The following is an 11,931-nucleotide window of genomic DNA, read 5'->3' on the forward strand; positions in this document are numbered from 1 at the left end:
ACCACATCTAAACATGAAATTTGGTTAGTTGAATGCTTGCAAAATGTAGATGTCGATTTTTCACTCCTTTTTGCATTCTCCTAGGAACAAAAGCAAACTAACAATACAAAATTGAAAGTAAAACGGATGATGGAATACTACTTTCCAAGCATCAAGAAAATGCAAAATGAAATGCTTTTAGTATCTCACAACTTTCTATGCCTCTCAAGAGTAGATCTAGCAAGTCCCCAACTTCTAGCCTCTACTAAGAATTAAACCTTGTGTCTAGTTGCTTGACTGTTAAGGTTTAAGTGGAATGGAAATAAAAATCTAAGGTCTCAAAAGTAAAAGATATTACTAAGTCACTCACCCCCGAAGGATCACCATCCCTGGCAAAAGCGCCAATGTTAGTGGGTCACTGCGATCGAATGTCTGTAGCATAGCTGTCTGGCACTTATATAATGCCAATACGTAGGGAAGCGACTCAGATGGGGAAGGGAGACTCTTTGAGGGTGTCAACTTCAAGAAGAGAACCTACGGAACAAAGTCATCTCTAGCACTAACAATTCTATCACTTTCTAGTCAAGCAATCTGCCTATGTCTTGTCTCACTGCTCTCGGTTGTCATGCCATTTTGGCACTCAAATGAATTCCAAATGCAACTTAACTTTAGGAGGAGGTCTAAGACACCTAGGGGCACTATCCTACCAAGTCTGGTTGCAATCCAAAAAGGTACCAAAATCATGATCAGTCATGATCAAGGTCTTAAAAATTATAACAGAATAGTCTAGAAAGGTCGTCCTATGGTCTAGAAACACTCTCCTCACAGATAGGTCATCGCAAACCACAGTAAAATCAAGAATGATCACACTTAAATTAAAGAGAAGTAGACAAGGGGCACAATGCAATTGTCAAAGATGAATTTGGATTACCAAAGCTCAAGAAAAACGGATTAAAAGTCGCATGAGAGTAGGTGCTCTCAGTTGTATGCTTCAAAGCTCCAAAATCTTTGATAATGATGATTATGTTCAAACTTTAAAAACTGAATTTTATACCTAGGGCTTCTTTTCGCCAGTGGCCGGCTTACAAGACTCAAACTTAGACTTAGACTTTACAACTCATATTTTACAAGAGGTGGCCGGTGCCCGTCTAGTTCGGTTGCTTGGGGGGGGGGGGGGGGGGAGAGAGATTGAATCCCTTATTGCATTCCAAGAAGAGAACATTCCAAGTAGAGATAGAGAAGGAGAGTGTTGCATATGTGAGCCGCAAGGGCATGTTTTGTGAGAAAGAGAAATCTCATTCTAAAAGAGACGACTGCGAGCCACAAATTTTGGAGCAAAAAATCTTAAAGTGAATCGGTTTTCCTTAACAACACTGACCGCAATCAAAGCAAAGTGGTAACATACAGGTTTTGTGTTGAAGGAAATCTGGATATTCATAAATAACATTAAAAAACATGCACACCTTTCATAAAGCATAGTTTTGCCAGCAAAGTGCTACCCACCAACACACAAGTTGAGATAAGTCTCCTATTGTTGTTCTCTATATTTGTGTATAGATTTTGAAAAATTGCAAACACGTGCATGCAAATCAATACAAGGCACATTTTGCACTATATCTAGAGTCATCTACATTCTTTCATCATTATGTTATGTGTCTTGAGTTTATGACAGCATTTTTTCATCCTCTATTAGTGTTTTTTTGTGGATTCTCTTCCATTCCTAAAGTGTCATACATACTGTGTTTTATTGTGTCCACATCACACGCTACAACCATATCCCTTGGAAGAAATACTAGTCGCACACTTTAGCTCTCTCTGCTTGTATATCATCCTTCTAGAGGTATCTAGGGTTGGGGTTTTCTCTTCCCAGATACTTCTAAAATAGTGGCATGCCCCGTGGGACTCTAGTTTCTACAGAGGTGATAACCATATCAAAAACTTTCAGACGGCCCGCCAAGCTTTGCATATCTTGGAGGAGGTACATCTCATGAACTATTTGAGTACCATCTTGAATGGAGAAGTGGCAACATAGTTTAATGGACTCTCCTCCCAGTCTTTGACTAGTTTTAATGATTTTCATCCAAAATTCTTGGCTACGTTTTGCAAGCCACCCAACCCTCAAATATTCTATGAACAATTGAACTCTTTTAGGTAGCAATAGATGGAGAGTGTTAAATAATGTAGTAAGTGTTTAAGAAGATTTGTTAAGAATTATTCCACCACCTTCGCTATTGATCCACGCATGATTTTGGAATCTTTTCTCATGGGCTTGCATCATAACATTCAAATCTTAGTGCAAGCTTAGATGCCTGCTAATTTGGATGCAGTTGTCACCTTGGGAATGAATGTGAAAATTTCTTCCAACGGGACATGGGAGTCAGCCCACTACTTATTATCCTAGGTTATCACCCCCACCCACTCCAACTACAATACCTCCAGTCATCTCCAATGCCCCATCTTTACAACCACATCATATACAACTTGCTCTTTACCCACCACTCCAAGTACAACCCCAATTTCCAAATCCACCTTATATACCTCAAGCTCAACCATTGACGGACTGCTCCCTCCTATGTTTCCCTACTCCAAGAACCACTTGTTTTACCTGTAGCCTCATCTACTCCAACCATACCTTCTCCACCTATAGTGAACCAACAAGCCATGCCAGCTCTTGCTCCATGAGCTTCCACCTCCACACACCGTATTACTACTCATTATAACCCTGCACCTGTTGCTTCGTCAACCACACAACCTTGAGGTGGGATGGTTATGAGAGCATTGCATCTAGCATGATTGATCTAAAATATATGTTTTCCAATTACATGAACCAATTGAATGAAAATGTAAAGTCTCACTTTAGATTTCAACTTCTTGAAGTGTCAATAGAACCTATTGGCATCACCTTGCCCCAATCCTAACCCCACTAAGATAATTTGCACAACTTGTAAATTACTTGGGCATCTTTCCAAGGATTGCCTAATTGTTGTTTCCACTTATGCACCGTACCTTGGTTTAGGAAGAGGTCACACTCAGGAGATTTTCTATCTAAATATGTGTCACACGATGACTAGGAGTATCCCTTTTCCATCCCCTAGTCCAATAAATCATAGAAGTAAAAATGCAAAACCACTAGGCCTTAGTTAGACTCTTCTCCAAAATGGGGGAATTGTTGGCACCTTGACATCCACCAATCCTCTAATTGGTCCATCTAGAGAGAGTCTTTCCATGAATACGATAAGACTTTTCTACACCTTATGTGGGGGCAATCACTAGGAAAGGGAAGGAGAAAATATTTGACTTTTGTAAGGAGGTTGCACCACCACTCCTTGCACCCACGAATACTCCTTAAACTGGATCTTCTTAATCCCACCCCCCCACTTTGTTTGTAGAGACCATTCTTGAGCCATTTCCTAAACCTCTTCATATATGTTCTCATGTTCCTACAAGTAAGCTATTTCCCACTATTCCTTCCTATGATCTTTTTCAACCTAAACATTGTGGAGTTGAACATGTCCCTTCCACTTGTGTGTAGATGGTGCAAATTTGGCAAAGTAGAAAACCTCTTCTCAGTGGGATAGAGGGTAGCTTTCCCCCAATCATAGAAGCCCACATAAATGCCATGCCATCCACAGTGGAGCATGATGTTACTTCCATGGATGTCATTGTGAGTGAAATTGTTTGCATGTAGGAAGGCAATGGTGTGTAGCAAACCATGGATAATGCTTCAAATATAGCCTTGAACTACTCAATGGTGTCCTCAAAATTTTTCAAGGCCTTGATATATTGGAGATTCTTTCCCTCCTTCTGCAATTGCTCTAGTCAACCCTTGGCATGCCTCCATTCTAGAAGCAAAATACCAAGAGAGACGGGCATGATGGGTGGGGATAAATCCCTACTAATGAAATAATGCATGCGTATGTGACAAGCACAATATTTCCCTCATGGTATGCCATGATCTTAATTGCTTCATTCAAGTTCCCTTTCATAGTCTTTTCTACATAGAATTAATCTATAGATCCCTCTTCAAGCACATTTACATTGATCATGATGTTGAATCTACCCTTGCCAACATTGGCAATTGGCAAGTACTCAATGAATTCATGGACAAGATACGCAACACACAAGAGACAAGGTTGCATGTATCCAGTGATGCGGCTACTAGCACCCCACCTCTAGTTCTTTGGCCTCTCCTGTGGCACAAGGCTCATCATCAGTGCATGGATGTTTACCCTTCCTTTTTTAGTTCTTGTTGAGAGCCTTTACCAACGTTCTTCGATCCATAAAGCCTAGTCCAATCTTCACTATTGGGTCAAGGGAATCATGAACCCTACTACTTGGTCAAATGTTTGTGAGGTCTCATTTGCTATGGCTAGCCTCCTATCATAATATATATGTCACTAGTTGCTTTGCCAAATTTTTGAAGTTGAGCATTGTATGCATCTTGGAATAAGGTGTCAACAAAGGGCTTGAATGTCGAAGCCTTAAACAAGATTTGGAGATTTTCCTCTCAAGCAGAATGAAGCTTCAAGCATATAAACTCCTTTATAAACTGACGCTCTTGTTTTGTGAGCTTGCCAAACATGATGTATGGGGTAGCTACATCAAATGTGCACCAATTACAAAGTTATAAATCTAGAAAAAAGTAAGTAAGAGATGATACATAGTATTTTCAATGACATGATGACAACTTACAAGCTAATGCAATACATTGTGACAATGATACAACAATGAAATCAAGCAAACTCAAAATGATCGAACACTTGAGCAAACTCAATTGAAACCAAGCAAACAATGATACCGCATGTAATCTTGCCCCTTGTAAATACCTAAGAAAATTGAAGATTCAACACAAGAATTTACTGTAAGAGTAAAGGAGTAACGACGGATCCAAACACCAGGAAAGATTACATCAGAAGCAAGTCACTACGAGTAGCACCGTTACTTCTCTCTTGTGAGAAACAAGGCTATGCCAAGGATCAAAACACAGAGAGAAGCATGAAATCTGATAGCTCATAGTATGCTGAAGCTATGCTAACCCTAAGAAGCACTACACAAAGTAGGAAACATCATATGATGATTCAAACAACGTACTTGCTATCTATGGCATCCTAGAGTAGCACCTCAAGTAGGATTAGCAAGCCAAACAAGAGGTGTGCTATCTAACTTTTTCTTAAATTATTGTGGGAGTAAAAGACTGTATCAAATTAGAAAAACCCTTAGTAATGTTGAAACCCCAATCCCCTAAACTACCTCAAGGGTGGGATGCACTAGATGGTGCCAAACCTTATAATTAGTGTATATCTACTCTACACACCCCATATGCGAGTAGGGCACACCATAGACGCATCAAACACACATACAAGTACATAAAACTTGAGAACATTTTAAAAATTCCCTTTTTTACAGTTTAGAATGCGGCTAATCACCTCACTATAGCTAGAGAGAGGATGTGTGTTGCTATCTAGAGAGAGAATGTGTGTCCGTAAGCTAGAGAGAGAGTGTCACTAACTAGAGAGAGGATGTGTGTTTACAAGCTAGAGAGAGTGTATCACTAACTAGAGAGAATGGTAATAAGAAAATGAGAGAGAGAGAGAGTGTGTAGGTAGGTAGAGAGAGAGTGAACTATCAATTAAATGCATTCCCAAATAACAATTGCCTTTTTATCGATACTCTTTCGATTGTTGATAAAAGATATTAATCGTCATTTCTTCAAGTATTATTTAGGAATACATGCTTTTTTAAAAAAAATATTTTTCCCATTATTCATTCGAATAAATCCTACCCGGTATATAGGTGAGTGAGCACACTATCCTCTAGCTCAACAATGTTGGGTTAAAGGATAGTGTACTAGGTCACCCGTGTGTATAGCACTTTTTTTATCTACCACATAACATACTCATGATAGTACATTACAATTGGGTGACTACCACCCCACCATATAGTATCTTATCTCCTTCGTGCTCTCTTCTCTCTGTGTGTAGCTCTATGTGTGCGTGCTCTATCAATCCCGTCAAGTGATATCAAAGAGAGAGGTATGGTTTTCTGCAACAGGTTTTGATTTGCCTATGTGTGTGCAATTTTTTGATCGATTTTGGGTCTGGTTTTTATTGCAACAGGGAGCATGATTTCGTGCCATTTTGCCACACGATAGTACAATCAAGAATCAAATAGCATTTGCTATATGTTACTTAATTGGAGTAGTTGGATGTTTGAGTGTAATTGACAGATATGGCTACAAATGGTGAATCGGAGGTATTTTATACAAACAATAGGATTGGGTACATGGGACTTAAGTCAGCCTCTCTCTCTCTCTCTCTCTCTCTCTCTCTCTCTCTCTCTCGTGCACACACACGCACACAAAAGAAGAGAGTTTTAAAATTGCAATCCCAAAACCTCAAAGACTATCTGACAAGTCTTGAACTCAATACCTATTACTCAAAAGGAACTTGAGATAACCAATCAACCATACTTGAGTGATAAAAACATAATCCAGTTTCCTCTACTTATTCATGCATGCACAATATAATCCCAAGAGACAAGTTTTGAACTCAAGATGTGTTAAGAGATACAAAGAGAGAAGAGAAGTCTTTTAACTCATAGGAACAATCTTAAGAGACCTCAAAGATGTATCTGACGAGTCCTCACGTGCATCCATATAAACAAGTTAGAAATTTTTTTACTTCTTTTATGCACTGAAGGTCATCACTTCTTCAGTTTTTATTTTGAATAGGTTATAAATAAAGATAGTAAGTGACTCTATTTTTTAGAAAAGAGTTTATATTTATATAAATAAAGTAAACTCTTATCAAAAAGCCACCACCTCTTCTGATCCAAATGTCTTCCAAAAGATTATTGTCCCACAAGGTTCTTTTGCCTCCATTATGTTTTAGTCTTGTGAAAAAGGTTTATATGTATTAAATTCATATCAAAAGGTCATTACTCCTTTTGAAGTAAATGTCCTACCAAAGTCACATTCTCACATGGTTTAAAAAAAGAAGAGCCTATTTTTAAGTAATCCTATGCAGATTGCAAAGAGTATGGCCTAAAAGGAGCCACATAAAGTATTTTTTGTCAAAGAAAATCACTTTGGTTTCTAAAGTATGGTAAAGGCAAGAATGAATCATTTTTAACTACGGTAGTCCACAAGATATACTCTAGGTAAGAAAGTAAAGGCAAAAAAATACTTCTTCAATATCATCATTTTGTTACTCCTTTTATGCATTGAAAGTCATCACTTCTTCAGTTTCTATTTTGAAATGAAATCGTAGGTTATAAATCAAGATAGCATGTGACCCCCTTTTTTAGAAAAGAGTTTAGATTTATCTAAATAAAGTAAATTCTTATCAAAAGGCCAGCACCTCTTCTGATCCAAATGTCTTCCCAAAGATTATTGTCCCACAAGGTTCTTTTGCCTCCAGGAGGTCCATCCAATTTTGGTTTTGGGGTCTTTTAAGGGTATCTTGAAAGATCTCCTTTTGTTTTCAAGTTAAGAGAAAAAGTGGGCACGCGGTGGAGCAAAAGGAAGACAGAGAGAAGGGGTGGATTTTTTTTCAGTTCGCGTTTTCAGGTCGCGGATGCAAAGCCTCGTGTCGCAATGGTGTGTTTGAAGCGAGAGTGCCCGAGTGAAGAATCTATAAATGAAGGGAAGGCATAGAATGAATCTCTCTCTCTCTCTCTCTCTCTCTCTCTCTCTCTCTCTCTCTCTCTCTCTCTCAATACGTAGAGCAAGAAGGCAAGCATAGTTGTAAGCGCGCACTGAGCCAAGGGGATGGGGCGGTTAAGAAGCAAGTGATCTCTCTCTCTCTCTCTCTCTCTCTCTCTCTCTCTCTCTCTCTCTCTCTCTCTCTCTCTCTCTCTCTCTCTCTCTCTCTCTCATCGTGTTCGTGTTGGGCAGGCAGTTGAAGGGTCAGACGCCCTAGGATGTGTGGGGGCTTGGGGGGCCATTCAGGCGCGATGGGGCAGGACATTGTGTCTGCATGGCTATTGTTGCACCGGCAGGTCAAAGAGAAACAGATCAAATCTTTTTTGTTTGCTTTGTCCCTAGGAAATTGTGTGATGAATGCCTTGCATTTCTCTCTTAAAATGTTGGTTCTTGCCTTCATGGAGCCATAGCAAGGAGTGAAGGACTCTACAAAGCCTAAGAGGAAGCTGAGGAGTTGAGCTCAACTTCTCCCTCGGGTTTTTTGCTATTTTGATTGCGCACTATCACGGCAGAGAGAGAGAGAGAGAGAGAGAGAGAGAGAGAGAGAGAGAGAGAGCTCTACATCTTGCACAGGGACAGCAAGGGAGGGCACAACACTTAGCTGGCGTGCAAGGGAGGGCACAACACTTAGCTGGCGTTCTTCTATGTCTGAGCGTGACAAGGGGGCGAGGTCAACCTGCAGGCTCACGCGAAGGGAATTCACTCAATGCAGAGTCCTAGAGTGGTCTTCTTCTCTATGTAAGCATGGCGAGGCGCATGGGAACACCCTCTAGACAAAAGCGATGAAGCTTGGCAGGGTGAGAAAGAGGGTATCTCAAAAGATTCATGTTAATAAGATGTACATAGACCCAGTATGTGTGCATAGGTTCTTTTGTCTCCATTATGTTTCAGTCTTTTGAAAAAGGTTTGTATGTATTAAATTCAGATCAGAAGGTCGTTACTCCTTTTGATCTAAATGTCCTAGCAAAGTCACATTCTCACATGGTTTTAAAAAAAGAAGAACCTATTTTTTTATAATCTCTTACAAATTGCAAAGAGTATGGCTAAAAGGAACCACATAAAATATTTTTTGTCAAAGAAAATCACTTTGGTTTATGGTAAAGGCCAAAATTACTCATTCCTAAATATGGTAGTCTACAAGATACACTCTAGGTAAGAAAGTAAAGGCAAAAAAATACTTTTTTGTATGTAAGAAAATAAACTAGGTTTTCTAACTGCCCTATGCCTTAATTTACTATGTTTGTGCAGATATTAATCATGTGATATAGGACAAGAGTTTTTTGCCTTTTTGAGAGATTAGTTTAAGTGCCCTAGGAGATGCAAAAGTATATATCTATTGACAACCAATAAAGCAAAAAAATCATGAGTGCATCTTGATTGTTTCACATGAAGACCTAATCGAGAGTTTTTTTCAAACCCAAACCAAAGTTTGGCCTAGGTAATGATATGTGAAAAAGTCCAAAATATCCATGGGCACTATTTTAACCACATCAACGCCCGCAGGCCAACAGTTCAAGGCCGAAACAAACCATCATGAGAGCACGCTAATTGTTTAAAACAACTTTTTTTTAAAACTCAAAAAAAGCACTGCTCGTTGACACACCAAGGAAAGGAGTTGCATTTGCTCAATCAATCCCCCATATATACATATTTTTCCAAAATTAGTGAATGGAAGTACAGTAAGAAGACACGTCAATTTTTGCCCCCAAAAAAACATCATTTTTATGTAATGAGTGTGGCACCAGCATGTGACGAATGTTGCTCAACTAGTTCCATAGTGCACAAGCAATCAAGCGACATTGCAGCAACAGCAATCCACCACACACTCTCTCTCTCTTTCTTTCCAAAAAACACACACCCAATTATGCAAAGGCTAAGTGAGGGGAAAAGCATCCCTCACCTGTACTTATAGTATTCGATTCTCCAGTTAAGCCTCCAAAAATCGGCTCAGCATCCAAGGCTAACAGCGACACAGAACAAGCTAAGTAGGGGAATAGACGAATATTACCAAGATGTTTAATACCTTAGAGAGAAGCAAGTTGTTTACAGTATGCAAACCCCAGATATCAGTGGGAATTTCTGCAAAAAAACCCACTAGATGAGCCACCAAAATCAACGCAAGTTATGAGACAAGGAGAGAGCGAGAAGATTGCGATGCCAAGACCTCCATAGACTGCTCGGGTACAAGGCGTGAAGGAGTGTGCACGCTATACAATGAGATTTTTTAATACTCCCGATTGGGAGAAGGGAATGGCTTTAAAAGAGATAGTACCTTTGAAGGTTTATGGAGAAACTTACTACCTTGTTTTTACCAAGGCTTTAGGGCATCTACCCATAGGGTAATACAATTTCATAGCACAAGTGAATATTATTCCAAGTGAAAGGGAAAGGGGGAGTGTGGTTGTTTTAGTCTAGGGTTGGTGTGGTTGTTTTAGTCTAGGGTTGGGTGGGTAGGTTGGGGGGGGGGGGGGGGGGGGGGGGGGGGGGTTGTTAAAATAAGCCCTTCTTTTGGTTTGTTGGAGCAGGGTTTTATTTCAGTCTTGGACAAGAGATCTTTTTGAGATGCATTAAGATATCTTGAAGTGGAAGGCTCTAGTCAACCATCTAAATTGCAAATTATAGTAAGTAATGGTTAATTAAAGGTATTCATCCCTAAGATACAATAACCATCAGTTACACCTGTAAGTGCTAGCTATTGTATATCTAGATGCATCACTTCCAGGCAGTATAGCAAGGTAAAGATTTCAAGGTTCCCATCAATAGACAGGATATATACTTGCTATAACAATAGCCAAAGTGTTTGTTGTGTAGCTAGATGAAGCAGTTATAGTCAAATGAAGTGACCAAGTGTGTGTGTGTGTGTGTGTGTGTGTGTGTGTGTGTGTGAGAGAGAGAGAGAGAGAGAGAGAGAGAGAGAGAGATGAGCCCATGAAATTAAGTGCCCCTATACCAAAACTAGAAAGTGCAAATAGTGTCACCCAAATATCTAAGCATTTGGATTATGGCCTTGAGTGTAGTTAGCTTGTATTGCTCAGAGGTCATAGTACTTGCTGGTGGACTAGCCAGCACTATGTAGTTGAGGACGACTTTCTTTGTTATTTCCAAATATAAAGTGAGGGCCATATCCTTGTCATGGCAATAGAGAAATATGTCGGGTTTATTCACAAGTGTTCAGGAGACCCTTTGTATATGGTTTCACCCAAATATCTCCATGAAGGCTAGTTGGCGAGAATTTTCTCCACCTCTTTTGTAGTGACTATAGCCCTTAAGGTTGGACATTCAAGATCTATCCGACAAGTCTTGAACTCAGGACCCGTCATTCAAGAGGGAACTGGGATAACCGATCTACCACATGTGGATGATAGTAAAGTTATTCCATTTTTCTCTTCTTAACACACACATCCGAGAAGAAGAAGCTTAATGTCATAGAAAACAATCCCAAGAGATCTTCAAGATCTATCCGACGAGTCTTGAACTCAAGACCCACTATTCAAGAGGGAATTTTGAGAGAGAGATAGACAGATTGATTGATTGAATTATCATCCATTGAGGTCAGATATGACCTATAGGACCAAAACAAAAACAGTACAACGATTCCTTTCGAGTGAAGCCGTGGGATACATATCAATTAAGGTCTGAACAACTGTGACCTTGGCGAGGACGGCTTCAACCTCTCGTGCCTTTGCGAGCAGGATTTGGCTCTCTGTTTCTTGCAAGCTCTCGAGCTTGCGTAGCCATTGCTTGAGGGCTACGCTCACCTCTATGAGGACTTGGATCTGAGCCTCGACTACCGAGATTCTTGCTTCTTGGCGGGCAGAGGGATCCTTTCGGGGGCCGGGGGCCACAACAAGGTAGACCTGCCACTTGTGAGTTCTGAGGCTTGTTGCGATTTTGTTGAGACCTTGGGCATAATGGAGTTCTTTGCAAGGCAGCTCGACTATGGGACCACCGATAGCATTCCTGGCAAGGCGGCTAATCCAAACGGCATCCACCGCAGGGCAGTAAATAACTATGGGACAGGGCCTTCAAATAGCAAGACGGCACTAGGTCGACGACACGTTAAAAATGCCACAATAGCCATGTCTCCACATAGCGGCAAAACCTGTCTGCAACATGTCGATTCTGTCTCCACGCAACGGCAAAACCTGTCAGTAGGTCCGCAATATGTCACGACCCTTGGTTTTATTATGAGGGGATGGAGGGCAATGCCCTTATTGTGTTAGAGGGGAGGGCAGGGCTATGGTTTAAAC

The sequence above is a fragment of the Adiantum capillus-veneris genome, chromosome 30 (genome assembly GCF_014529385.1).
Source record: "Adiantum capillus-veneris isolate H3 chromosome 30, ASM1452938v2, whole genome shotgun sequence".
NCBI lineage: Eukaryota > Viridiplantae > Streptophyta > Polypodiopsida > Polypodiales > Pteridaceae > Adiantum > Adiantum capillus-veneris.